The 25,586-nt window shown below is 39.8% G+C and overlaps 1 pseudogene; it reads left to right on the top strand.

Annotated features, from left to right (window-relative positions):
- The first annotated feature begins 5,429 nt into the window (after positions 1-5,429).
- Positions 5,430-23,184, top strand: LOC147902719 (uncharacterized; annotated as a pseudogene).
- The last annotated feature ends 2,402 nt before the right edge of the window (positions 23,185-25,586 follow it).

Here is a 25,586-nt window from a genome sequence, read left to right as displayed (position 1 = left end):
TTACTCCTCCCTCCTCCTCCTCTCTCCTCTCTCTTCTTTTCTCCATGCTCTTACACCTTCTTCCTCTCCCACTCCCATGCTCCCCCTAAACCCTTAGTTCCTCAACCCTTAACCTCCATAATCTACGATGGAGATGAGTTTTCCACAATGTACTCTACCGTGAACCTTGGATCCTCCTAACCCTAGGACCTCTTCTAAACTCTGGAACCTCTTTCTAAACCTTGAAACCTCCTTCTAAACCTTGGACCTCCTCCTAAACCTTGGAACCTCCTTCTAAACCCTAGACCTCCTCCTGAACCTTGGAACCTCCTTCTAAACCCTCAACTTTCCTCTAACCCTTAAACTCCTCCTAAACCCCTCAACCTCCAATGAAGGCCAAAGCCTTCATTATCTCAATCACGATGATACACGTTCCTTTTACATATGCATGCACTATGTTTGCTTACCACACTTAAGCCTACGTCTCTTACCAGAATATGACTCAAGGTCCTAAGCTATAGTGTACTATAAACGACAACCTCGATATATCTCTAGGTGACAAAAAGCCTCGGAACCCTACATACTGAGAATACCTTGCTCTTCCCGCAGAAGCTGTGGGAAAGCCATTGAGGAACTAAGGGTTTAGGGGGAGCATAGGAGTGGGAGAGGAAGAAGGTGTAAGAGCATGGAGAAAAGAAGAGAGAGGAGAGAGGAGGAGGAGGGAGGAGGAGGAGGGAAGAGGGAGGAGGAGGAGGGAAGAGGGAGGAGGAGGGAGGAGGGAAGAGGGAGGAGGAGGGAGGAGGAGAGGGAGAGGGGAGGAGGAGAAGGAAGGAGGAGAGGGAGAGGATGGGTTGCAAGGTTGGAGGAGAGGGGAGGAGGAGTTGCAAGGTTAGGACATGCTTTTGGGCATGGAATGCAAGCAAGCATGGACACTTGAGACAATTGCTTGGAATACTAAAGAAGAACTCAAACACACACATTCTGTTCTACCTAAGTCCATGTTGGCACAGAGACAACAACATGCTTCCAAAGGCTGTATCTCACCCTCAAAACATATCTTGATCATATACCAAGCTGCCCTTCTCTTTGTGGTTATGATAAAAAACTTATTTCTTTGACCCCACCAATTGATGGCTTGAACACATTCACAAATTGAACTTAGGCTGGTTTGTACTTCATGGATCAAACATACCACACAAACAAGCTCTTTGACATTACAGACACACAAACATACACACATTCTAGGATGTATTTCAAATCAACCTTGGGTCAATTTGAGAAGTGCCATTATTGTCATTACCACATCCTTGCTGGTTTGAAATCGCAAGGTCGATTTGCAATCCTTGGCTATGTGTGTGTCTATGTCAGTGTGTGGGGCCTATGTGACTTCCCTAATGGTCTTCACATCATTAGAAAGCCTGAGATTGCATGTTAAAGTTTTGAAATCGATCCAAGGTTGATTGGGAGTCTTTCGTCCCATTATTGTCTTCACCACATATTCTCAATTTTGAATGTATGTGTGTGCTCACGCAGATGATGTGTGCAAGCCATCATTGTCATCATCATAGCCATTGTGCTATGAAATCAACCTAAGATCCAAATTTATTCAGTGGAATGCATGTGCTTGTGTGTGTCTATGTTGGGGTGTGGCGTTGTGTGACTTCCTTCGATCGCTTCCATCATTTCAAATCGACCTTAGGTCGATTTGAAAACTTAAAAAAACCACTGCACATTGACCTTGGGTAAATTTGAGCATGTGGATTTGACAAACGTGTAACTCAAAGACTAGATTAAAACAACTTAAAAATTAAAAAAAGGAAGCATGCAACCTAAAAATTCAAAAGTTCTAAATTACAAAGGGTCAAAGGTGGACTAAGATGTATTGAAACCTAATTTTTTCATTGAATTTTATGGGGGTAAAACTTAAATGGGGGAGATCAAATTTAAGGAAACTCGAGCTCGAGATTAAATTTTTAAAGGGGATGGGAGAGTGAAATGAAAGGGGGTCCAAGGGAGGGAGGGAAAAGGGGTGAAAGAGTGAAATGAAAGGGGGTACAAGGGAGGGAGGGAAAAGGGGTGGGAGAGGGAAATGAAAGGGGGTCCAAGGGAGGGAGGGAAAAGGGGTGGGAGAGTGAAATGAAAGGGGTCCAAGGGAGGGAGGGAAAAGGGGATCTAAATTTAAACCTACCCTACTCCCTAGACCTAATCCTTACACTTGGGACCTAAACCTAATCCTTCCCCTCTCGACCGTCATCCTCCTCCCTCCTCTCTCGGCCACCATCGCTCCCCTCCCTCCCTGCCTCCCTCCCTCCTTGCTTGACGCTCCCTCCCTCCCTCCTTGCTCCCTCCCTCTACACTAGATGCTCGGTTGCTTCCATCTACACGCTTGGCTGCTACTTTATTCGTCAAGGAACAACCTGCAAAATCCCAAGACCATAGTCCATCACTGCTCGTTGGCAATCTACAAAGTGGTGTCATAGAGCCAAGTGACCAGCGGGGCGTTCATGCGATCTAAACATGAAAATCCTAGCGTAGCTTACGAGCTCTAATGTCGAGTCTCCAAGATGGTCTTACGCCTATTCAGACGTTCCAAGTCAAAGGGAAGAAGACATTGTGTTGTCTGCTTCTAGACGACTATTCTTGGATTGGGATGCTCGTGTGTATGCACTCGTAGTGAGCTAGAGCATGTCCCTGGGTAGTATCTGCAAGGAGGAGCTGTAGAATACCGCTACTACTAGTAATAGTTTTGAGTCACATGCATTCCAAAGTTTCATCAGCGCAAGAAGATAGCATTCCTGTCTCTCACTGCGTTTTTCATTGAGTAGCTGAACCTAATAGAATGCTTGGAGATATCCTCTGTATGGGATTTCGTAGTGATCTCCATACCATGCCCACAGTCAAAGCTTCCTCGGGCTCATCTATGCCCTCAGCTCCCGTAAGACAGTAAGCTAGTCATCTCTATACGTATTTCCTACCGGGACCTCGCACCCATTGAAGGCTTCCTCATGCTCTGTTGAGCATTCGGCCTGTGACTGCTATCTACCAGCTCTCATGACTGGATCGCTACTAGTGAAGCTAATGAGGTATGAGGTGTGGAGCTATCCATTAGAGCTTTTCAAGCTAGAGGCAGCTATGTAATTGTCTTTCAATGATTGAGCTTGGTGGCCTCCATGGTCCTGAAGGGTTGTTGGCGTGAGTGAGTGACTGTCTTATCTGCGTAGCTCTGCCACTCTCTCTCAATTTTTGTGCACCTTCTCCAATGGATCTTCCTTCTCACGGGGGTGCCTTGGATGCCTTCTCTCGCTCCTTGTGCTGTGCAGTGTCTGAGGACCCGTCCCGAGTCCTTTGAGAGTGTTGGGAAGAGGGACTCCTTGTCCTTCTTGAGGTGGGTGTGAGGGTGGTCCTCCACTATATGTCCTACCCATATTCGTCCGTGTGAGTTCAACACCATCGTGATGGCAGGGGGCTCATGGCTGCGGGCCTTCATTTCCCTATTCTATGAGTTACTGTGCACCCATAGGGGCTCCATTAAATATGTGCTCGCCCATTTCTGCCTTTAGTCCAGGGGGGTAAATTGCATTTTGGATATCTTTCCCCCTAGGCCATCCTTTTTCATACCTATCACCCCATTCAATCATTTTGGGTCTCCTTTTATTGTGCATATCCTCTTCCAGGGCATATATCTAGTTTGTTTTTCATTCAAGTATGCAAGCTTGCCTCTGTAGGTATGAGGTGCATATCCTATGCTCCCAATCAAGGCATTGTGTATCCTAGTTTGCCAGGGTCCAACTCATGGGGCCTCCTAGTTGCTCATCTCTTTTTAATTTTGGAGCTAGGGGAGGAGGGTGTGTGTGTGTGTGTGTGTGTGTGTGTGTGCCCAAATAAACTAGGTATTAGAACATCATAGTTACATTTCGGTAGACAAGTAATCCCTATTTTCCCTGGCTTTTTATCGCTTTACTTAGGAATATAGACGACCATATGCATTCTTAGATAATTAAAAAAACAATTTAGCCACAAGTGAAGTTTAAGTCATAGGTGGAGTAGGGAGCGAATGAGTGCATGGGTTAAGAAGGGATTAGAGGAGGTATGGGACGATCAGTGGGCTTTGTATGTGGCTTGGTTAAAAATAAAGTATAAGGGGAAGATTTCAAGTGGGTAGATAAAAGAATGATTCATAGTTACGGAAGTATTCGTGTGTGTGTGTGTGTGTGCTCGTGTGTAAAGAAATAAGTGTCTGTGTGTGTGAGATATATTTACTAATCAAGATTTTTTGTTTTTTGTGTGTGTGTGTGTGTGGCCCATCCCCAACCTAGAGGGTAAGACCACATGGTGGGGAGTAAGCTCACCATGTGGAGCTTACTCCCCACCTTTTGATAACAAGTGAATAAAATTGGATCTGTATGATAAGTGTCAAATTGAAAAAATAATGCTAATAGTAAATGCGTAAACCACATTTGTAAAATAGATATAAAAGTTAGAAAAAAATAAGGTGGATCATAACATGCCTAGGGATTATCCATGCTAAAGAATTATCCAATGGATGTCAATTAATTGTACATAGATACTAGCCCGACCAAAGGCTAGTTGGGAGATCAAAGTGTATGTTTAGCCATCAATAATTGAGCCATACAATCAATTCCATCAATTGAATAAAATGTTAAAAAAGGAAAACATATAAGCATAAAATGTTTGAGACATCTAAGTTGAAAAATGCAACTAGAGTCTGCAAAAATTTTGATCAATTTAAGAAATTTTAATGATATTGAGTTTGACAAACATAATACTGAAAAAATATGTCAAATCCTCATACAGTAGTCCAAGTTCCGAGGTCGAGGCCTACTTACCTGCCACCATCCAAACAAACTAGGTGTTAGAACATCATAGAGTTACGTTTGGGTAGATAGGTAATGCCTATTTTCCCTGGCTTGTTATCACTTTACCTAGGAATATAGACAACCATATGGATTCTTAGATAATTAAAAAAACAATTTAGCCACAAGTGGAGTTTAACTCATAAGTGGAGTAAGGAGTGAATGAGTGCATGGGTTAAGAAGGGATTAGAGGAGGTATGGGAATTAGACGAGGTATGGTAGAAGACATTGGGTTGCCATGCATGTCTTGTTTGTGGTCCTTCTCTAGTTGCTTCATGGCCAAAGGACTTGAATAAGGTCATCTATGAGAATCACCATCGATTTCTCCCACTTCATCATCCTAGATATGTCGCCCCTTGGAATGAAGTCCCCACACAGTCACTCATTGCACGAGATTAGAAGCAAATTTGGGACCTTTCCATGATTCCTCCTCCACGTGGCATGAGCTGGTAAGGGTTCATAACTATTGTGTGCTATATTAGATGGAAATAAAGATTGCACACTAACACCATATTTTGTTTGGATACTCCATCTTTTATCAACTACCGTATTGGTCCTAATCACCTGCTTGATACCATGCATATCTTCATGAATGTGGCATCTACCATTTGGGAACATTTGGATGGGACATGAGATTCCTTGAGCATAAGAGAGGATCTATGCACCATAGGGAGGATGCATGAAGATTGGCCACAAGAGCGGCCAAATAGGCATGTCGTTTTACCCCTTACACCATGGACGTTATCAAAGAAAGAGATGGTGGCAGTGAAGCGGGCTGTCACTACAAGTCATACTCCCACTGGATGCATGAGGTGTTTGAAGGGGGCCTTCACAAAGAGCAAGAAAGGAGGTGTAGAGAAATTATATGGCTTGAAATCTCATGATTGGCACAAGATGCTCCAAGTAAATATGACTCGGCATAATCTCATTTTCCTTCCAACTTTGTGAGTGCAGAAGCAACTAATAAACCATCGCTCATGTGTTCAGTTCATACTACCTACTAGTATTTCTCATAGTGCATTGAACAACGTGAAGGATTGTATTTACAAGGTGGGCGAGCTTGTGAGATACTTCACACTATAAAAAAAGTGAAGTGTATCAATGCATGATGCAAGGTTTTCATATTGCTAATATGGTGCACTGTTTTCTTTCTAGGTATGTGAGCTCGAAGGAAATAGATCCCACCATGCTTGAGGATGCTCGAGTTATGTTAGTGGAGGTGGTTTGTTTAGTGGAGGAGACCTTTCTAAGTTCTATTCTCACAAGCCAACTATATCTCATAGTGCATTTGGTGGATGAGATTGCTATATGTGGCACTATACATACACGATGGTTTTTCTTCCTTAACTGCTTCGTGAAGACCTTCAAGGGTTTTGTGAGGCAAAATGCAAGGCTCGGAGATAGCATGTCCAAGGGTTGGTTGGTACAAGAGTCACTTGTATTTATTTTGGAGTTTCTTGTTGATGTGGATAGCTCTCTCCCATGACTATGGAGAGATGAAGAAGACCTAAGGATGACCTCTATTGTGCCTCAAGGATAGGAAATTGCTTAATAATCCAGACCTCTACTGCATGCTTAATAGTGATGTGATAAAAATATGGGTGACAAGATATGAGAATGCAATGGCAATAAGACAAGGAGGAAGGGCCCTCTTTCGTATACACCATGGAGCCATACCCTGAGCATCTAAGAGCACTTCCAAAGGATATTCATGCCGATTGACTACTTGATGAAATGGAGAGAGCATAGAGAGACAAGGGGATACATATCACATTGGAAGAATGGGAGTATGCTAGAGGATGCATGCAAACAGGGATTTAAAAAGTACGTTTTTTAAAATAAAAATACGTACTTTTTTACTAAAGATCGGGTCCTAATGCCCTAAATGCAAAAAGATTGAATGTGTATTTTAACACTATATTAGAGAATTTGGGAAAATCCCAATTCCCACGAAATAAAATATAGTCACTTCAAAAGTAAAATTTGATGTTTTTTATTGAAACATTAGCTCCATTGAGGACCCAAGTTTCAATTATGTTGGGGGAGACTAGACCATGCACAATACTTTCCCAATTCCTAGAAACCCAAGCAAAAATCTTCCGTATGTTGCTATGGCAAAAGGCCTTAATAGATGTGAACATGGCTCCATGGCCAAAACATTTGTTGCTTTGCTAGTGAAAGAAAGAAGTTTGTTATTTCGTATGCATCGAAACCACAAACAAAAGCCAATTTATAGATGTTGCGTTAGGAAGATTCATTGGAGTAAATTAAATTGCAGTATTGATATATGTAATAGGATTGTTATAGATCTTTGACATCCATCATATAAATGTGGTCTTAAAAAACAAAATTAAACTTGCAACAACTATCAATTTTTATTTGGTATATTAGATGTATCAAATTAATGTCAAATGCATATGTTTCTATGTTGATAAATTGCAGTATTGACATATATTGACATATGCAATAGGATTATGGTAGAGCTTTGACATCCACCATATAAATGTGGTGTTCAAAAACACCGTTCCATCACAATAGAGCTCATGAAACTCTCCATCACAATAGAGCTCATGAAACTCAGAGACGTCTTGATAAAAACCTTTTTTTAAGTTGCTTTCTTGTACTAAATATAATCAAAACCATTGACACATAGCCAATTTTGCACCACATCGTTTAACATAATCATTAACAATTCCATACTAGTATTCATACTCACAAAGTAGCTCATCTCTGAAGGAGATATCCTTTATGGTTTGCACAGTAATGTAGCCATGGGCACTCAAATTTCCTTGTGACTTTTGAGCCCAACGTGGTAGTTTAGGGATGTATACAAATATAACATTTGTTCTTTCTTTATAATACATTGAGCTATTTATATATCCAGCAATGTTTCCATACAATACATCTCCCACAATACATTTCATATCTGTCAATGGCTCAATGAATGGATCTTCAAACATTCCATAAGTCTTCATCCTTGGGAAAAACTTGAGGAGAGATCTCCAAGTATCATAATCATACTTTGGACCATTATATACCATTAAATCTTGTTTTTTCTTGATGCTCGTATGTATAAAAAGACCATATCCTGCCCCAGGTATTGTTGATTTCTTTACTTCATAATGGATGCCATTCATTTCGAACACGTGCTCAATGGGTATGGGCAATTTATGTTTCCATAAGCCATTGGATGCAGGATCAAAATTTGTAATAAGATAGCTCTTCAACTTTTCAGGACAATCTGCAACACCTATCATATGTTTAAAATCAAAGAATCATTCTTTTAGTGGAGGAATACAAACTCACATCACAAAGCACATAGCATTTTTTGGACAAGGTACTAACTCAATGTCTATTAATTCTTTCACAAAACAAATTGAAACATAATGTTTTGCAAATCGAATCTAACCAAATAGTGTCCAAATATAAATTAGAATGTAGGTACAAATGTTTTAGTTGAGCATTTGTGTTTGCAACTCTAATTAACAAGATCACTCACATTCCCTAAGGGTTGTCTATGCAATAAAATCGAATCAAGTTGGCTAAGAATGCCCTTGCAGCATTGGCAGTGATTCCCCTTTCCTTGCATCCAAGAACCATAGCAAAGCGTTTTGCCTCACTATCTTTCAATGGCCCCATTTTGGCAATTTTTCCTAGCATGCATTCTTCCTCTTCATTCAATGTAACATGTTGAGCATGCACCATACTTCTTGTAGTAGGACAAGTCCCTCTCACTCTAGTTTTAGTTATAGGTGAAGTAATACCTTTCTCTGTGTCTTTTTTTGAACTACAAGTAGACATATGAGATTCGACATTCATCCTTTCGAGAACCTCTTTGTTTTTTTCTTTGAATTCAAGGATCACTAGTTGAAAATAATAGAACATATCATGCCCTTCGACAATCGGAGCTTGACCAAATCTGTTAGAAGAGATGGCACTGCGCACATCTACTGCATCATCTAGCATTTGTAGGTATGGTAATAACTCATGAAGCAAAATAGAATCACCACAATCTATATAAAATTTTGTAGGGAAAATGCAATTTCTGGTGGATTAACACAACCCGTGTAAGGTGAAACATCAATGAACACTGTTCTTGCTGGTTTGCATTCCTCTTTAAAACAACACCACACTCTCATTAATGGTTTAAACTCCGCTTTCACATTCATCCTATTTGGTCGAATTATTCTACTCTTTGTATGCTTGTGGCATGCCATTGCACCCCAAACCATGAAGAAATGTAACTTTCTGTTAACATGATGCTCCAAAGTGTCCAGCATGTGTTGTGCCCTTTTCTCCTCCAGTGGACCAAATGCCAACATGGTAGTGATCGAGCAACCATTGTAGAAACTCTAAACACCAGGATGGAGAACAAGCCAATGCTTCCCATTGTGCAAGCTCATATGTTTATTTGACTTCGAAAAACAATGCTCGAGCAATAACCCTTTCAAATCTATTATCACTACTAGTCTTATTTTTGTTATCACCTCTTTTGACATTATTTCTGAGGGTGACATTATGTCTTCTCCTTTACCTTCTAAGATTTCTTCCTGCACCTTGGCTTCATGCAATGACATTGCATCTTCTCCTTTACCTTCTAAGCTTGCATAAACATTTGTCAATGGAACATTAACTGTAGACATTGCATCCTCAACATTTTCAATCAACCATGTTGAGCTTGGAACTTGCATGCTAATGTTCAAATTAGGCACATAATGAATCATTGGATCAGGTGTCACATGTACAGGCAATGCTTCCAGCGATGTGAAATTGAGATGGCCAATATCTGTTGATAAACAAGGAAATGAAATTCATAAGTAGAAACAAACTGAAGATTGAGATGGAAAACCAAATTGTCAAACTTTAGGTTGTGTGCTCTCAATGCAATTTGTTTGTGTGAAAGGATTCATGTTTTTCTTTTTCAAAACAAAATTGGAATACTAAAAAAAAGAAAGCATTCATGTTCATATGCTTAGTATACCCCCTAAAGTTGTTGAATCTATACCCTTTCAAGTTATTTTAATCCCCAAAACTACATATCCTTACAGTGCCAAAAACCTTTGCGTAATAGATAGAGTGGAGTCCAACATTATCTAGCATTGCTCGAGTGTTCCCACTAAGAAAATATTTGGCCAAGCGACCAAAACATATTTGAGCATTCATATGAAGTGAATAAGGATAGAAACAACAATTTACACTAATTCATCCATCACGATCAAGACTCAACACACTTTTTAACATTTATGAACTCATAAATAAATTTGGATGTGTATCACACTCCGAAGGTATTACAACATGCAAACACATATTTTCATGAAATACAGAAAATTAAACATATTCAAGAATACATATGAATGTTTGAATTATGTCAATGAGATAGAAGAAATTTCCAAGAAATATTAAAAGATCTTTGGAACAAAATTAATACATCATATGGAGAATATAGCAAGATAACATATGGAAAACACGAACACCATATAAAAGGACAATTTCAAGGACTTGTTGCTTCCTCTTCTGTTTCCCAAAACTTTGGAGCGTGTTTTTGTAAATGCTCACGCTGCTCTTCATTGAAGGGTTGAAGCTCTTTTTGTCTTGGTATGATATCAATTTCTTTATGCCCTCCACCTTCAATTATATCATCTTCTTTTGGCACCCCCTCTATTGCCAATATTGGTTCTTGCAAGCCAGCCCATTATCGAATTTCATGATTACTGTAAGCATACGTGCAACATATACTTTCAACCTTTGCCAACTCCTCATTTCATCCTCACATGATCAAAACAAGTAGGATCCAAATGATACCCGGTGCCACCCAATGTCTAAATATTTAGAAAAGGAAGATCTGAAAGTCAAATCATATACTAAAGACCCTACTTTCAAATCACACTTCGAGATTCCTACTTTTACAAGAGTCTTTCTTTCAAATCGTGGTGTTCCGAAATGGAGAAAATGGAGAACATGCATGAATTAGGTACACTTTTGATTTCTTTCGTTTTCTTACTTGGATGATTGAGTAGCCATTGTTGTTTGTGAGCATGTGCTGTTTGGATTTCAAGCAATCGTAGGAGCTATAGAGAGAGCAGCTATAGCATCAAGAGAGGATTTCATCTAGCAGAGGAGTGGAGCTATAGTTGTACTAGGAGAGAGGAGCGTCAAGAGGGGATTTCGTCCAGCAGAGGAGTGGAAGGCGAACAGAGGAGATTTCGTGCAAGAGGAGAGGGGATTTTGTCAAGAGGAGTGGAAGGAGAACTGAGGGGATTTTGTCCAAAGGGGATTTCATGAAGATGAGATCTTGTTTGGAAAGAGCGGCCTGCTAAGGGCTGTGAAGAAGAAATAGATTTGTCCTTTGTGCCTACCCAAGGAGCGTCGTTGATCAAAGGAAACTTGCCACTGAAGGCAAGGGTAGGCCGAAGAAACAGCATGGAGGAAGATGAAACAGTGTGGGGGAGAAGAGCAGCGCACGTCTTATGAAACAGCGCAGAGGAAAGAGCGCGGAGGAAAGGTCGAAACTGTGCAGAGGAAGAGGAAGGAGCACGCCGAAAAAAGCATCGTGGGAGGAAGGAGCAGTGTCACGGAGGGAAGGAGCAGCGTGGTGGAGGAAAGGAGCAGCAGTGCATCTTATGAAATAGCGTGGAGGAAAGAGCGCAGAGGAAAGGCCGAAACTTTGCGGAGGAAGAGGAAGGAGCAGGCCAAAAATAGCATCGTGGGGGGAAGGAGCAGCGTCGCAGAGGGAAGGAGCAGCATGGTGGAGGGAAGGAGCAGCGGCATGGAGGGGAGTAGCAGTGTCGAGGAGGAGAGATCCTGAGAAGCACCTGGAAGTCGTCGAGGAGAAAGGAAGGGGCAAGGTATCCGAAAAAAAGCATGGCCCAAAAAAGCATACTTTGGGAGGGAATCCGCCCAAAAAAAGCATGCTTGGGGGGGAAGGAGCAATCCCCCCAAAAGCATGTAGAGCAAAAAAAAAAAAAAAAAAAAAAGATCTCTTTCTAATTCAACTATTGTGTGTGGAATCTATGGAGAGTTGAATTGGTAATGGAAGTTTAAAACCTACATAGTTAAGTACACATTGTTAGGACAAAATTGGGATGGGGAGCCTCCCGAGACCTCTCATTTTGACATAGTTTTGAACTTTTTTGCTTGCAATTAGCTAAGCAAGGGTGGAGGAGTGTTTTCCAAGAACTACCCCATCTAAGACGTTGTTCTAAAGCTCTCAAACCACCCTACGTACACATTGGAGATCTAGGAGGGGAGAGAACAAGGTGAGCCTAGCACTTGATCCCCTTGCTTGCAATTAGCTAAGCAAGGGTGGAGGAGTGTTTTCCAAGAACTACCCCATCTAAGACGTTGTCCTAAAGCTCTTAAACCACCCTAGGTACACATTGGAGATCTAGGAAGGGAGAGAACAAGGTGAGCCTAGCACTTGATCCCCCATGAAGACGAATTCAATTCCTTCTCATAGGTTTACTTTTTATGCTTGGTTTAAAAGGTTTGTTTAGCTTTGCCTTTTAAAGTTTTGGTTTTTTAATAGTTTTAGATTTTCTAGTTTGCTTTTAAAGTAATAGTATGATTTTAAAGTATAATAGCGTGAATCATGAAAAGCATGTACGATTTTTTTGAAAGTAGGATCTCTAGATTTGAATTTCAAAATTTGAAACTTGAAACTTGAAATTTGAATTTTTTATTTTAAATTTTGAATTTTGGATTTTGAACTTTAAAATTTAAATTTTAAAATCTGGATTTTCAATTTTTAAATTTAACGTTTGAAGATTTGTCCATGTGGCCAAATCTTCCTAGTGATTTGAAAGAAGCTAGCAACATTTGGCAGCACAGCAAAATCTTCCCAAACCCTAATGCTTTGAAAGATTTGGCCACATGGCCAAATCTCCCAGAACCTGGTGATTTGAAAGAAGCATGCAAGAGGAGGTTGCACGGCCAAAACTCTCCATACCCTAGTGCTTTGAAAGAAGCCTACAAGATTTGGCCACACGACCAAATCTCCCCAAGTTTGAAAGAACACCACAAACAAATCTTCTCAGTGCTTTAAAAGAAGTCACCAAGGTCTCGAAGGATTTGGCTGTGCATCCAAATCTTGCTAGCTTCTTTGAAAGCACCAAGGTTTGAGCAGATTTGGCCGTGTGGCCAAATATTATTGCTTCTTTCAAAGCACTACTGTCTTAGGAGATTTGGCCATGTGGCCAAATCTTGTTGGCTCCTTTCAAAGCACCCGGGTAGATTTGACCATGTGGCCAAATCTTGTGGGCTTCTTTCAAAGCACCAAGTTCTAAGTAGATTTGGATGTGTGGATAAATCTTGATGGCTTCTTGAAAGCACCAGCGTCTCGAGAGATTTGGTTGTGTGGACAAATCTTGCTATCTCCCTTTCAAAGCACCATGGTCTGTGAATATTTAGCCATGTAGCCAAATTTTGCTGCCTAAAATTCAAAGCACCAAGGTTTAGGAAGATTTGGTCTTGCAATGAAATCTTGTAAAGCATTTTCATCCTAAGTCACACCATCAGATATCAATATTGAACTATAACAAATGCTATGTACTATGCGGGTACCACATTGAAAGTGGGGGTTAAAGTCAACTTGCTTGTCAGTGGAAAGATTGTTGCCATTGGGACAATATTCTCTACATCACATGATGACATGTGCCAAGGTGTGCCCTTGGGAGAAAACAATGTATCGGTGGTGATCGATATTTGTATGGATGAAAGTACACTTCTTCCATTTCCTACAATGGATGCATTCTTAGTCTATGAGGCTTTGGGTAGTGTTGTTCATTGGAAAGCACGATCAATGAGTTGTGTGGACAATGTCAATGGAGCTATTGTACCAATGAATGATATAACATCAGATACCATTGATGTTGAACCTCTATGTGAATATGATGAGTTTTCCATTCGAGAATCATGGAAGGACAAGAAAGTCTTAATATGGGATGAGCAGAAAACCAAGAGCATTGCAGAGGGTGTTGTTTTATATGTCTACCCATTTAAATTTTGAGATGCTTGGTGAAGGTAATCTAGGTGTGGGAATTGAAAAGTATCATAGTGATGTATCAGGCATCGATACCATCCACTTAATAAAATGGCCCATTGCATAAATAACCTTTTTAGGTGGAACTTCATTAAGAATCGATGACACCATGAATTCTTCAAGTGGTTCTGGGAAAAAGCACATGGAAGATGAGGACCCAATGGAAAAATCCACAAAAAAGAGGCGTTATTGCATGATAAAGAGAAAAGCTAAAAAACATGGCATGCCATTAGCATCATCTAGACTCACAAGGGATGCAATCATAAAAGTATCTATGATTGATTGTTGTAAACAAAATTGTTGTCAATTTGCCGATCGTCAAATGATATCCAAATTACGCATAGAGTATTGGGGCCAAAGTTTGGAGGCTCACACCAATTATGTATATGACACTCTTGGGGTTGCTTGTCGAAAAGATGACAATGGGCAGTTCAAATATGTCTTTTCATTGAATGGTATTCAAGTTTGTTGTAGAGCATGGTATGAAATGCATGGTATTCCAAAAACAACATTTTATCGATACAGGGAGCAATTTGAAATTGGTATACGAAGGTGCATACATGGTAATAAAGGAATCATGCGGAGAGGTTGGGACCACACAGAACTGGGTAGAGCCATAATCCAAGATTTTATGGATAACAATTCTGAGCGTATGTCACACAAAAGTAGAACACTTTAGGATGGATCAAGGGAAACACAGTTGGTGATACCAGATATATACAAGCAGGTTGATATTCTCTATGAAGTTAACATGCAATTAAAGCATAGTTTGGGTTCTAAGGAGATGTCAACTTCCACATTCAACCGCATATGGAACTCTGAATTCAAGCATGTAACTTTGTCAAAAACAAGTGAATTCTCTAAGTGTGGTTTATGTAGTGCAATCAAGGCTCAGCTTGTAGCGACAAAATGCCAAAATGAACGTAATAAGTTGATGGAAGATAGACGAAAACACATGTTACAACAAAAAAGTTGTAGAAATGTGTACTACACTTGGCACAGATTTTCTGAAATGTATCCTCAGACATACTTGTGCATTATCCATGATAAGATGGACCAAAAGAAGACAGCCATCCCTAGATTACGCAATCGTTCAAAGGACACAGACAAGTCCTTTCAGCTCCCAGCGGCTTTGACTGGCATGATAACACATGGACATGGTCAAGGACGTTATGGTAACTTTTCTTTATCCTTGTGGCCGTTGGATCCTAACTTCACAATTGGTTCATTGGATTTGTGTTTGAGAAATCTTGAAAGATTTGATAACCATGCACTTGGAGATTTGGTACATGATAGGATGCCAAGGTCTGACAATGCTCTGCTAAACGCACTAACCTCAAGAGAAGCATTGGATTCTCACTATGTTTCTAATGGCAAGCAACAACTTCATCTTGGAGCAATGGGTGGAACATTCAAAGACCTTGGACTTGGAAGTTCCCATCAAGAAAATCCTTATAAGAAACTACCTGAACACCTATTGTTGTAGTTGGATAATTGTGGTTCTGAAAACAAGAATAGGTACTTGTTTGCATACCTATCATTACTTGTTGCTCGAGGGATTTTCAAGTCAATTCAATTGGGATTCTTGATGGTTGGGCATACACATGAGGATATTGATGCAATGTTTAGCAGGTTTTCAGAGAGGTTAAGAACTAGCCAAACATTGACATTTGCACATCTCATGGATACTTTTAGACAATGTGAGGAGTATTCTCCAACGCCATTTTTGGTAACAGAAGTCCCTGATTTCAAGAGCTATGTTGATGGATGCCTATGCGATGGGAAAGATTCTTTAGTGGGACACTCAAAGCCTCTCCAATTTCGGTTCTTTATGCGAAATGAAGTTCCTATCATGCAATATAAAGTGCATCCATGATCATTAGATTGGCAACCAAGTGAAGGTGGCATTGAGTTGTGGAAGAGACATCCGGATGGTCATCCAATGCTATCAAGTGGAGAGCCACCTTATGTAACCATGTTCAAGTATGTGAAGGATCACTTAGATGTGATAGTTGGTATCAAGGAGTATGTACGCTTTTGGGAAAAATGGGCACACCTGCAAGGTCCAAAAGCATCTTTCACAAAGTTTTAGCGCTTACAAAACAATTGTTTCATGCACTAGAGGAGGTATGGTAGAGGACAATTAGTAGGCTTGGTATATGGAATGGTTAAAAAGAAAGTGTAAAGGGAAGATTTCAAGGGGGTACATAAAATAATAATTCATAATTAGGGAAGTATTCATGTGTGTGTGTGTGTGTGTGTGTGTGTGTTCGTGTGTAAAGAAATAAGTGTCTGTGTGTGTGAGATACATTTACTAATCAAATTTATTGTGTGTGTGTGTGTGTATGGATGTAGACAACCATATGGATTCTTAGATAATTAAAAAAACAATTCAGCCACAAGTGAAGTTTAAGTGACAAGTGGAGTAAGGAGCGAATGAGTGCATGGGTTAAGAAGATTAGAGGAGGTATGGGACGATTAGTGGGCTTGGTATGTGGCATGGTTAAAAAGAAAGTGTAAAGGGAAGATTTCAATGGTTTACATAACAGAATAGTTCATAGTTAGGAAAGTATTCATATGTGTGTGTGTGTGTGTGTTCATGTGTAAAGAAATAAGTGTCTATGTGTGTGAGAAAGTTAAAGAAGGCATCTCTCTCTCTCTCTCTCTCTCTCTTCGAGCTCTCCTGGATGACTGCTTTGCTTATGACGTCAGCTAGGCTTCAGAATGGTGGAAGACAATGGTGTGTACAAAAGAACCTGATTTGGAGGGTTGGAAATTTACCAAACATCCAAATCACGCTCTTTTGTACACATTATTGTTTTGGAGAGAGAGAGTGAGAGAGAGAGAGAGAGAGAGAGAGAGAGAGAGAGAGAGAGATGATGGTGATGATTATATAAGATTCCACTTTAGACCCTTCAAAAATACACAATTTGGTGATGCCTGTATAAGAGTCCTTGTCTGGCTCTTCAAAAATACCCAATTATATTCTCTCTCTCTCTCTCTCTCTAATGAGACTGCTTTACTTTGGAAGTCATCTAGGCTTCAAAATGTGGGAAGGAAAAAGTGCCCTAATGGTGTGTACATAAGAATGAGGTTTGGAGAGTTGGGAATTTCCCTCGCCATCTTTTGTACACATTATCATTTTTGTAAAATAGTTATGAGAGAGAGAGAAAGGGGGGGTTCATATTCCATGAGGAGGGAGTTAAAATGACAAAGAGAGAGAGAGAGGGGGGGGGAGAGAGAGAGAGAGAGAGAGAGAGAGAGAGAGAGAGAGAGAGAGAGAGAGAGTACTCTCTCTCTCTCTCTCTCTCAACGTTAAAATAAGAAACATCAAAGAGTGTACAAATGAATGCAATTTGTAAGGTTGGACAATTCCCAACCCTCCAATTTGCATTCTTTTGGACACTTTTTGGATTGTAGAGTTTTGTCCTAGGGTTCATGTGTGTGTGTGTATGTGTTTGTATGTGTGTGTGTGTGTGTGTGTGTGTGTTTGTGCACTCTGTGTGTGTGTGTGTGTGTGCAAGCATGTGTGCATGCGTGTGTGTGTGTGTGTGTGTGTGTGTGTGTGTGATGTGTGTGTGTGTGATTATAGAGAGAGAGAGAGAGAGAGGCGGGGGGGGGGGAGGTGGTAGGAGAAAGGAAGATAAGGTACATATCTAAATGAAAGTCTTAAATGGGGGCCAAAGCACATGAAAACGAGTGAAGATATGACAGACACGTAGAGGATGATTGATCCAAATAGGATGATTGGGAAAAGGGAGACAAAGAGGATGATTGAGCCAAGGTGATAAACTCTATCAATAGAAGGTGTCCCTCAGTTTTTTTACTGAATTAGCATTCATGTTACCCGCTAAATCTCTCTCTCTCTCTCTCTCTCTCTCTCTCTCTCTCTCACACACACACACACACACACACACACACACACACACACACATACACACACACATGCGCGCGCGCATGCATGCGCACGTGCATACATGCACACACACATTCTAGCTAGTTGACACAAGTATTTAATCACACACAAGAACACATACTCACACACACTCATACTATATACTCTAGCTTTTACACACAATTATATGCTGTCACAAATTAATTTACTAACTTTCTCAAATAGTTATTTTTTACAGTTCAACTTTCTTATAGACAGCTACTATTGGTCTAAGGTGGTGAGTATATGCCTCTAGTAATTGCTTTATGTTGCGACTATATGGCTCTTAACTTAGTCCTTTGTTTGATTACATTTAAAATCATACTTTTATCTAGCTTAGAGTTATTTATGAAGTTTGTACTACAAATAATTGGCTAGGGAAATTTCCAACTTTGATAGATTTGACTAATACTATATACTCTAAAAGTTTACCCGAGGTAAGTTTTTTTTGCTTATTGTCGATGGTTTATGCCTATTAATAAATTTATAATATAAGATCTTAATTGCGGATTAATATAAGCCACTAGTTTGAAGAATAAATCATGGTAGAGATATAAGCAAAGGTCGACATTATATATATTCATGGGAGATATATACTATCCTTAAGCAAAAATTGACATTATTTAATGCTTGATACCACTTGGTTGATCAACCTTACTAACTCTAGTGTGTCACTCTTACTAAACCCCCCCTTTGCGCATGCACTTGCACCTTCCCAATCTAACCCCACCATCTTCGGATTGCCACTTGGCTGTTTACACACCATCCACTGCCCACCTCCCACCGTTTTCTTTAACCACCCTTATTACATGCACTTGCTTACCTTTAACTAGAACGTTATAATTTCTTGTTGCGTATTCAACATAGGCTTCCCTTTTCCTCATAGTATTCTTCCTTATGCTCTTGTTTGCTATCTAACGTGGCTGCTCGACTCCCTCAGGTGACCTTTCTTCTTGCGAACATCCTCTATCCCATTGATATTCTCTCTTCTTGTTCGTTGTCACCCTATGCAATGCTTCATAACCTTGCCTTCGTGTTTTTTGTGGCCTCCCCAACTTTTGATCACCTGAAGAGTTCGCTAGTGCTATTCCCTTTTGTCATCTTCCTCATAGTTCACCTCTTTATCTCTCTATTCTTGTACCACCCTACGTACATTAAGTTCTCTACCTTGCTACCACACTGTCGCTTTGACCCCCCTCTAGATCTACTTATGGCTAAGATCTTCCAGTTTCTATTCACTAAGAAGTTTATGCTTTGTTAGCCTTTATTTTTCATGGTATCCATAGGCACACTTTCTCCTGAGCTCTGTGCTTCCTTCTCTCTTTTCACAACTACTCGCATGTTCATTGTTCTTCCATACTACGGTACATACATCCTCTCATTGATCCTAACAGACGTCTCCATTAGTGTCTCTTATTGTATAGATTTATTTCACCTTACTTCGGACTTCACTTATGCTTTGTGTGCTTCCTCAATTAGCACAGTTGGCAGCTATGTATGTATTCTCTCTAGTTACATGAGCAACTTGGTGTGGCATGGCTTCTACTCGTATTTGTTTTTGCCCATCTTTGCCACCTCTTTAACTAATGTCTGCTATGAAGTGACTGACCAGTTGGAGTATCCTAACATATTTTATTGAGCAGAGCTAGTGTTTGGAGGAATTTGCTAGTTTTATATGTACTTTCATGAACATTGTTCCAAGTTAAGATTTAAATTTTTTCTATAGAGATATAGTTAAAAGAAAATGTTTTGTCTTCTCTCTAATTGTTGGCTAGAAGTCTATAACTGTTTATAAAATCTGATGATCACCCACTCATACAATAAATGATACTCATTTCCCAACTATATAGATGTTTCAAGTGCTTATTAATTGTTTAACCATTTATATTTGGCCTAGAGTAAGCATGTTTTTAATATTAATTATTTGTGACAACAATAACAAGTGTGTGGGGGATGCTTGGATACCTGTCACCCACACAATAATCAATTTGTTCTAACAATGGTTGTTGTTTGGTTGGCTAACAGGTATAGTTCCTCACTCCTCAAATAATTGGTGTTAAAGGCATGGATGTTCGGGCTTCTATTGTAACCTTGGTCTTTTTTATTTATTTACCTTTTTATTAATATATTCAAGGAGGTTTCTTAAATTCTTTCATATGAATTATTATTTTGGCAATTCTATTTTGAATTGATTGTATGGTTCATACTATGATGGAATATTTGAATCTAAACACACACACACACACACATAGAGAGAGAGAGAGAGAGAAAGAGAGAGAGGGAGAGAATCATCTGAGAGATAGAGAGAGAGAGGGAGAGAGAGGGAGAGAGAGAAAGAGAGATTGTACAAAAGAGTGTGATTTGGAGGGTTGGGAAATTCCTGACCTTCCAAATCGTGTTCTTTTGTAGCCATGATTGTTTTTTAACATTTGGAATCCCAAATTTCCTACTAAGTAAAGAAAGAGTGTGCACGCATGCGTGTTCACATGAGAGAGAGAGAGAAAGAGAGAGAGAGAGAGAGAGAGAGAGAGGGGGGGGTGGGTTGTAACAATAGTAAGGTGTTTGTTTACATGTTAGAAAATACATAAGTCTTCTTGGGAGTATGTCTTCCTTTTTTTTTTCTTTCACCATTGGAAAATAAATAAGTCTTCTTGGAACTACACCCTTGTTGTTATAAGAGTCTACTCCAAAGTTCGTACTATTTAATTGGCTTCATGAAAACAAGCGAACTTGAAAACTGCAAGCTATTTGTAATATGTACTAATGTTTGTAATCAGTTTGTAATCCTTTCTTTCCTTATCCTCACCTTTGCGTTCAGTACAACATCTAGCCTTGACCATATTCTACACAAAAATTTAGCTTATGAGCATAATAGTTACGTGATTCAATGAAACCAAACAAAAGCTACAAATATTCACCAATTCTATTAAGTTTAATTCGAGCAACCAAGTCCATAATATATCCTTCTAGAAGTACTTTCCTTTCATGGATACATATAGAAGGGATATTAGACATGTTTGTAGTTGCTGGAAGGTATGCGGGTAGTAACTAGCCATCTCTAGGAAGGAGAGGTAGGAAAAGAGGATAGTGAGGGAAGGGAGGCGAGCAAAGAAATTTACCTGTCAGTGCTCCTACTTCAACATTCTCTTGGATTCAATCCTATCCTGGGTCACTTCATGTGAAATCTTTCACTTTTTGTCAAACCTTTCACTCACTTTATTCCAAATTTGTAAATCAATCTTGTCCTTGATCACTTTCTTTCAATTATTCCACTCACTTTTTTCTAGATTTGTATATCAATCCTATCCTCGATCACTTAATTTCTTTCATATCTTTCTCTCAAATTTTTCAAATTTTGTGCTAGAGTGTACAAAGTGTTGAAGGTAAGAAGACTATACAAAAGAACGTGATTTGGACTTTTGGGAATTTTCCAACCTTCCAAATTGCATTTTCTTGTACAAATTTCTTTGGTTTCACATATTGTAGGAAAGGTATGTCAAGAGATTTGAAGAAAGCATCAAAAAGCAAGAGAGAGAGAGAGATGGGTGGCTATTTTTAGTTTGTATAACTTTATCAAAATTGCTCTTTTAGATTTAAGATAGTAAATTTAAAGACCTATTTTGATTTTTGGTGCAACGTGTAGTGAAACAATCGCTAGTTTTTTCAATGAAAAGGAGATTGCAGGAACAAGATTCCCCTTATAAGGGAGACAAAAGTTCAAGCAAGAAAGAGAGAAGAGATTAAATCGAGCTAGTAAGTGCTAAAGGCATGTCTTTTGTAAAAAAGACAATCCCGTTCAAGGGGAAGACCCTGGGAAGACATTAAAAGAAGACCAAAAGCCTACAGATTTGTTACTTTTTGACTTTCTTGAGAAGTGTGATCCTCAAAAAGATTACCAGATCTTTTATGAGATGTGGAATAAAGAGCTTGATTATGCTACCATTTTGGAGACTCACAAATGTTTTTTAGTAGAAGAGCTAGAAAAATTTCAAAATATTATAGAGAAAGAGAAGGTGTCATATTAGGCAAGTCGTATGTTTATGCATCTGATTACATACAGAAAGCTCAACATTCCCATCAATAGGGGGTTTGATACCTCTCCAAAAACATACAAAGCGGTTCGCAATACTCATCCTAGAGGATGCATGCTCTTGGAGGAGAACCTTGCTTTGCTATGTTTTTAAATCTTTGTTATGAAGGTCATGAAGACATACGAGAGGAGTCTAAGGAAGATCCTGGGGAAGAAACTGGTATTGAAGACAAACAGAAAAATAAAGAAGAGGATTAGGAACTAGAAGAGGAGGATATTAATCTTGAGGAAGAGAGCATTGCCAAAGAGATTGCAGCCTTGGATCTTGTAGCCTTGAAGTCAAAGACAGAAAACAAACCTATCTCTACTAAAGAATTGGATGTTGAGACATGTACTTCAGCTATACCTATCCTTCCCTCCTTCACTATTCAAGGTCCAAGAGTATTATCTACTCCTAGTGGATTCACTCTTAGTACCAAGGGGACATCACCTGATAGCATGAACTACAAGAAAAGCCCCTATATACAATCCATGTACCATAATAAAACACCCCTATTTAAGCTTATAGCGATACCTCCAAAGGTGCACGATGTCCCCCCTTTCCTTAAATCTACATTATTTCTCAATTTTTTAGATTAAACCATAAGAAATTTAGATGATATAGATTAAACCATCTTCAAATATTCACTAATGGGTAAATCTATTCGTGTGCCTACCATGGCCTAAAACTAGCCATAGCTTGAGCTTAGTTCATCCACACTTGGTACATAACCAGTTGTCACTAGTCAAATGTGTATGTGTATGTGTGTGTACTTTTTATGTTTAGGGGGTTTAAACTTGTATTTCCCTAGGTCCATCCCTCTAGCCCCCCAAAATGTCAAGGACCCCCTAGCTTAAATTTAAGATTGGACACAAGTAAAGAGGGACCCCACCCCAAATGTATAAGCTTATGCCTCATCTTTTTTAAAAAACCTATTGTACACTCAAGTGATATCATACATTTCCCGTTCCAAATCCCTCAGGTATATACTCTCAAATATACTTGTCATCTTTGACCTTAGAGAGGCTTACGTCTTGGAATTAATTGCTCAACTATGTACTATAGACAAGTGGAATTGATAATGAGAAATTAATGGTCCTAGAAGATACATTTGACCCCAAGGAGGCACTCTCAATGTGCTTTCAAAAAGCTGCAAATGAGGAGGACATGGATGATGAGACCTTCAATAAGGCCAAAATGCCAAAGGTGGAGGAGCAGAGGAATATTCAACCAAAGGTGAAGGAACAGAGGAATATTCAGCCAAAGGTGAAGGAACAAAGGAAAACATAAAGTATCCTGGAAAGAAGCACTGATTTTTTTACATATAAAATTTTGGAGACGATGAGAATATGAAGGTATGCTACTAGATCTTTTTTATCATGACGTGTGTACATCTTTCTCATTACTTCCTTTTTCATATTGTAGCTCTATATTAGCAAAAAAGGCTATTCTCCTATTTTCAAAGCAATATCATCAACTTTTTAATATCAAAGGATCAAACATGTGCTTCTTCCAAATCTTGCAGGAATCTAGAATTTAAGAGCTTTACTCAATTCACAAGTAGATGATTTTATTTGATAGTGGTTGCATACTGAGGATGTATTTGAAGGTAGTAAGAGGAGCACTATGTACAATCCTTGGAATAATATTTTTGTTGATCTTGAACAATTATAATAATAATGGTCAAAGTCTATGGAGTCACATTTGAAGACTATCGGGAATGACTTAAAATTGTCATAAAGTTGGATGAATATGAAATTGTTAAGGAGAAAAATATTCAGAGAGTGACCATCACACTTATGAATAGGACACTTGATACATCAATAAAAAAAGAAAACTCAAAGCATTTTAGTGTACAATCAGAGAAGCACATTTGGTGGTTGGGTGTATTTGAGATAAGCACGAAATTTTGATTAAAATCATCTTTCATTTTAAAAATATGTTGCTGTTTGATTTAATTCATTATATCTTGATGCTTGAATAGAGTTTCATTTCCCAATGGTAGGTAAAGATAGAGGACCACCAAACCCTATTTTGGGTGTTTCACCATACAAAAATATCAGCATTCCAGGAAATTCTAGCTCAACTGTAGGGGTTGGAGGCCCACCAGAGCTCATCATTAGGAGAACTTTCAGATTCCTACTGACTTGCAGAAATTTTTTTGGCAGAGACTCTAGAAATCCCACCGGAATAGAAAAATCACTCTCTTCTTTTGGTTTTCTATTCATGGTGGGATAGCAGTAAACCATTGGAGATCCAGGTTCAGAGCTGCTGACCCTTCTTGCCCTCACTACCTTTCTGCTTTGGAGACAATACAGCACTGCCTTTGGGATTGCAAACAGGAGAGAATCATATGGAAGGGGATTGCAAGACTTTTCGGCACTTTTATTCGCCTACCTTTCTATATGAACTGGGGATCAGTGGCTTGGCTTACTCTTTCAGGGCCGCAGGTATTTTTTGAGAGACTTGATTCCTCTTGGGCTCTTCACATCCGATGACACCTTGTGGAGTGGTGCTCTCTAGAGGATGTTCCGGCCACTCTTTTCAGGGCTGCTCACTCCTCGGTCGACTCTCCATGGGAGATCCTAGCTAGCATTGCAGCATGGCACATTTGGAGAGCTAGATGCACTGAGGCTTTGGAGGGTTCTCAGGTTCACCCTTCTCAGATCTTGGCCAGTACTTGGACAGATACGATACACACTCTGATGGCCATTTGGGCGACCATGCAGGGATCATCTCGAGCAGCCTCCTCTAGGAGAGTTACTTTTCTCAGAGATTGGAGACTCTCCCTTCTTTGCTAAGACTTCTACAGGGTTGAGATGGCATTTTCAGCCTCAGCCTTGGTTTCTTTCTACCTCATTCCTCTGAGATGTTTTTTATTACATGCTTAGCATGGTGTATTTCCGCATAGAGCTTGCTCTAGCGGGTTTCTTTCTTACTTAATAGAAGTCTCTTTTTTGAAAAAAAATATATATATATCAGCATTTATGAAAAACCAAGTTCAAGGAGGGAAACTTCATGTTGAAGGCAAAGGCGATTTCCAAGTTGATTGGCATATGGCAGGGAACCTCAAGACCCTCAAGTGCATGTTCAATATAAGAAAAGAAGGTAACTCAAAATATCCATTCCTTTAATGTGTTAGATATCAATGCTCCACTCTCGTGTAACTATGCGGGAACCAGCTAACTCTACTTGTAAGCCCCCCATATGAAGGGAAGGCATTTGAGTAGCTCAATTATCTGGTAGGTCCTGGTTTGGACACCAGATGGGGGCCATGTGTGGCCTGATGGCTATTATCTTGTAGGTCCTGGTTTGGACACCAGATGGGGGCCATGTGTAGCCTGATGGCTAGACAGAGTTGGCACACTGTCGATGAGGCTACATGCAAGTGCGGGAAGGCATCCCATGACTAATCGCACTGAGGGTAGATGGAACATTTCTCGGGGCAACCCACTCTCAGGTTGTGGGGCCTGTTTGGAGCCCCAGATGATCCTGGATGGTGGCTCTGGGCCAAATGGAGACCATAGGTTAGTTGCTCTATTTTGCACACCAGTTCTATCATGTGGTCAGTGGCCTATTTCGGGACCAACCCCCAGTTCTATCATGTGGTCAGTGGCCTATTTCGGGACCGACCCCCAGTCGACCGTTTTGGGCAGACTGGGTTGGTCACCCAATTGGCTCTAACCGACTAC

The sequence above is a fragment of the Dipteris shenzhenensis genome, chromosome 4 (assembly GCF_047967505.1).
Source record: "Dipteris shenzhenensis isolate YYH24624 ecotype China chromosome 4, Dip_SZ_1.0, whole genome shotgun sequence".
Lineage (NCBI taxonomy): Eukaryota > Viridiplantae > Streptophyta > Polypodiopsida > Gleicheniales > Dipteridaceae > Dipteris > Dipteris shenzhenensis.
Note: the sequence above shows the minus strand (reverse complement) of the source record. Positions and strands in the feature narration are given on the sequence as shown.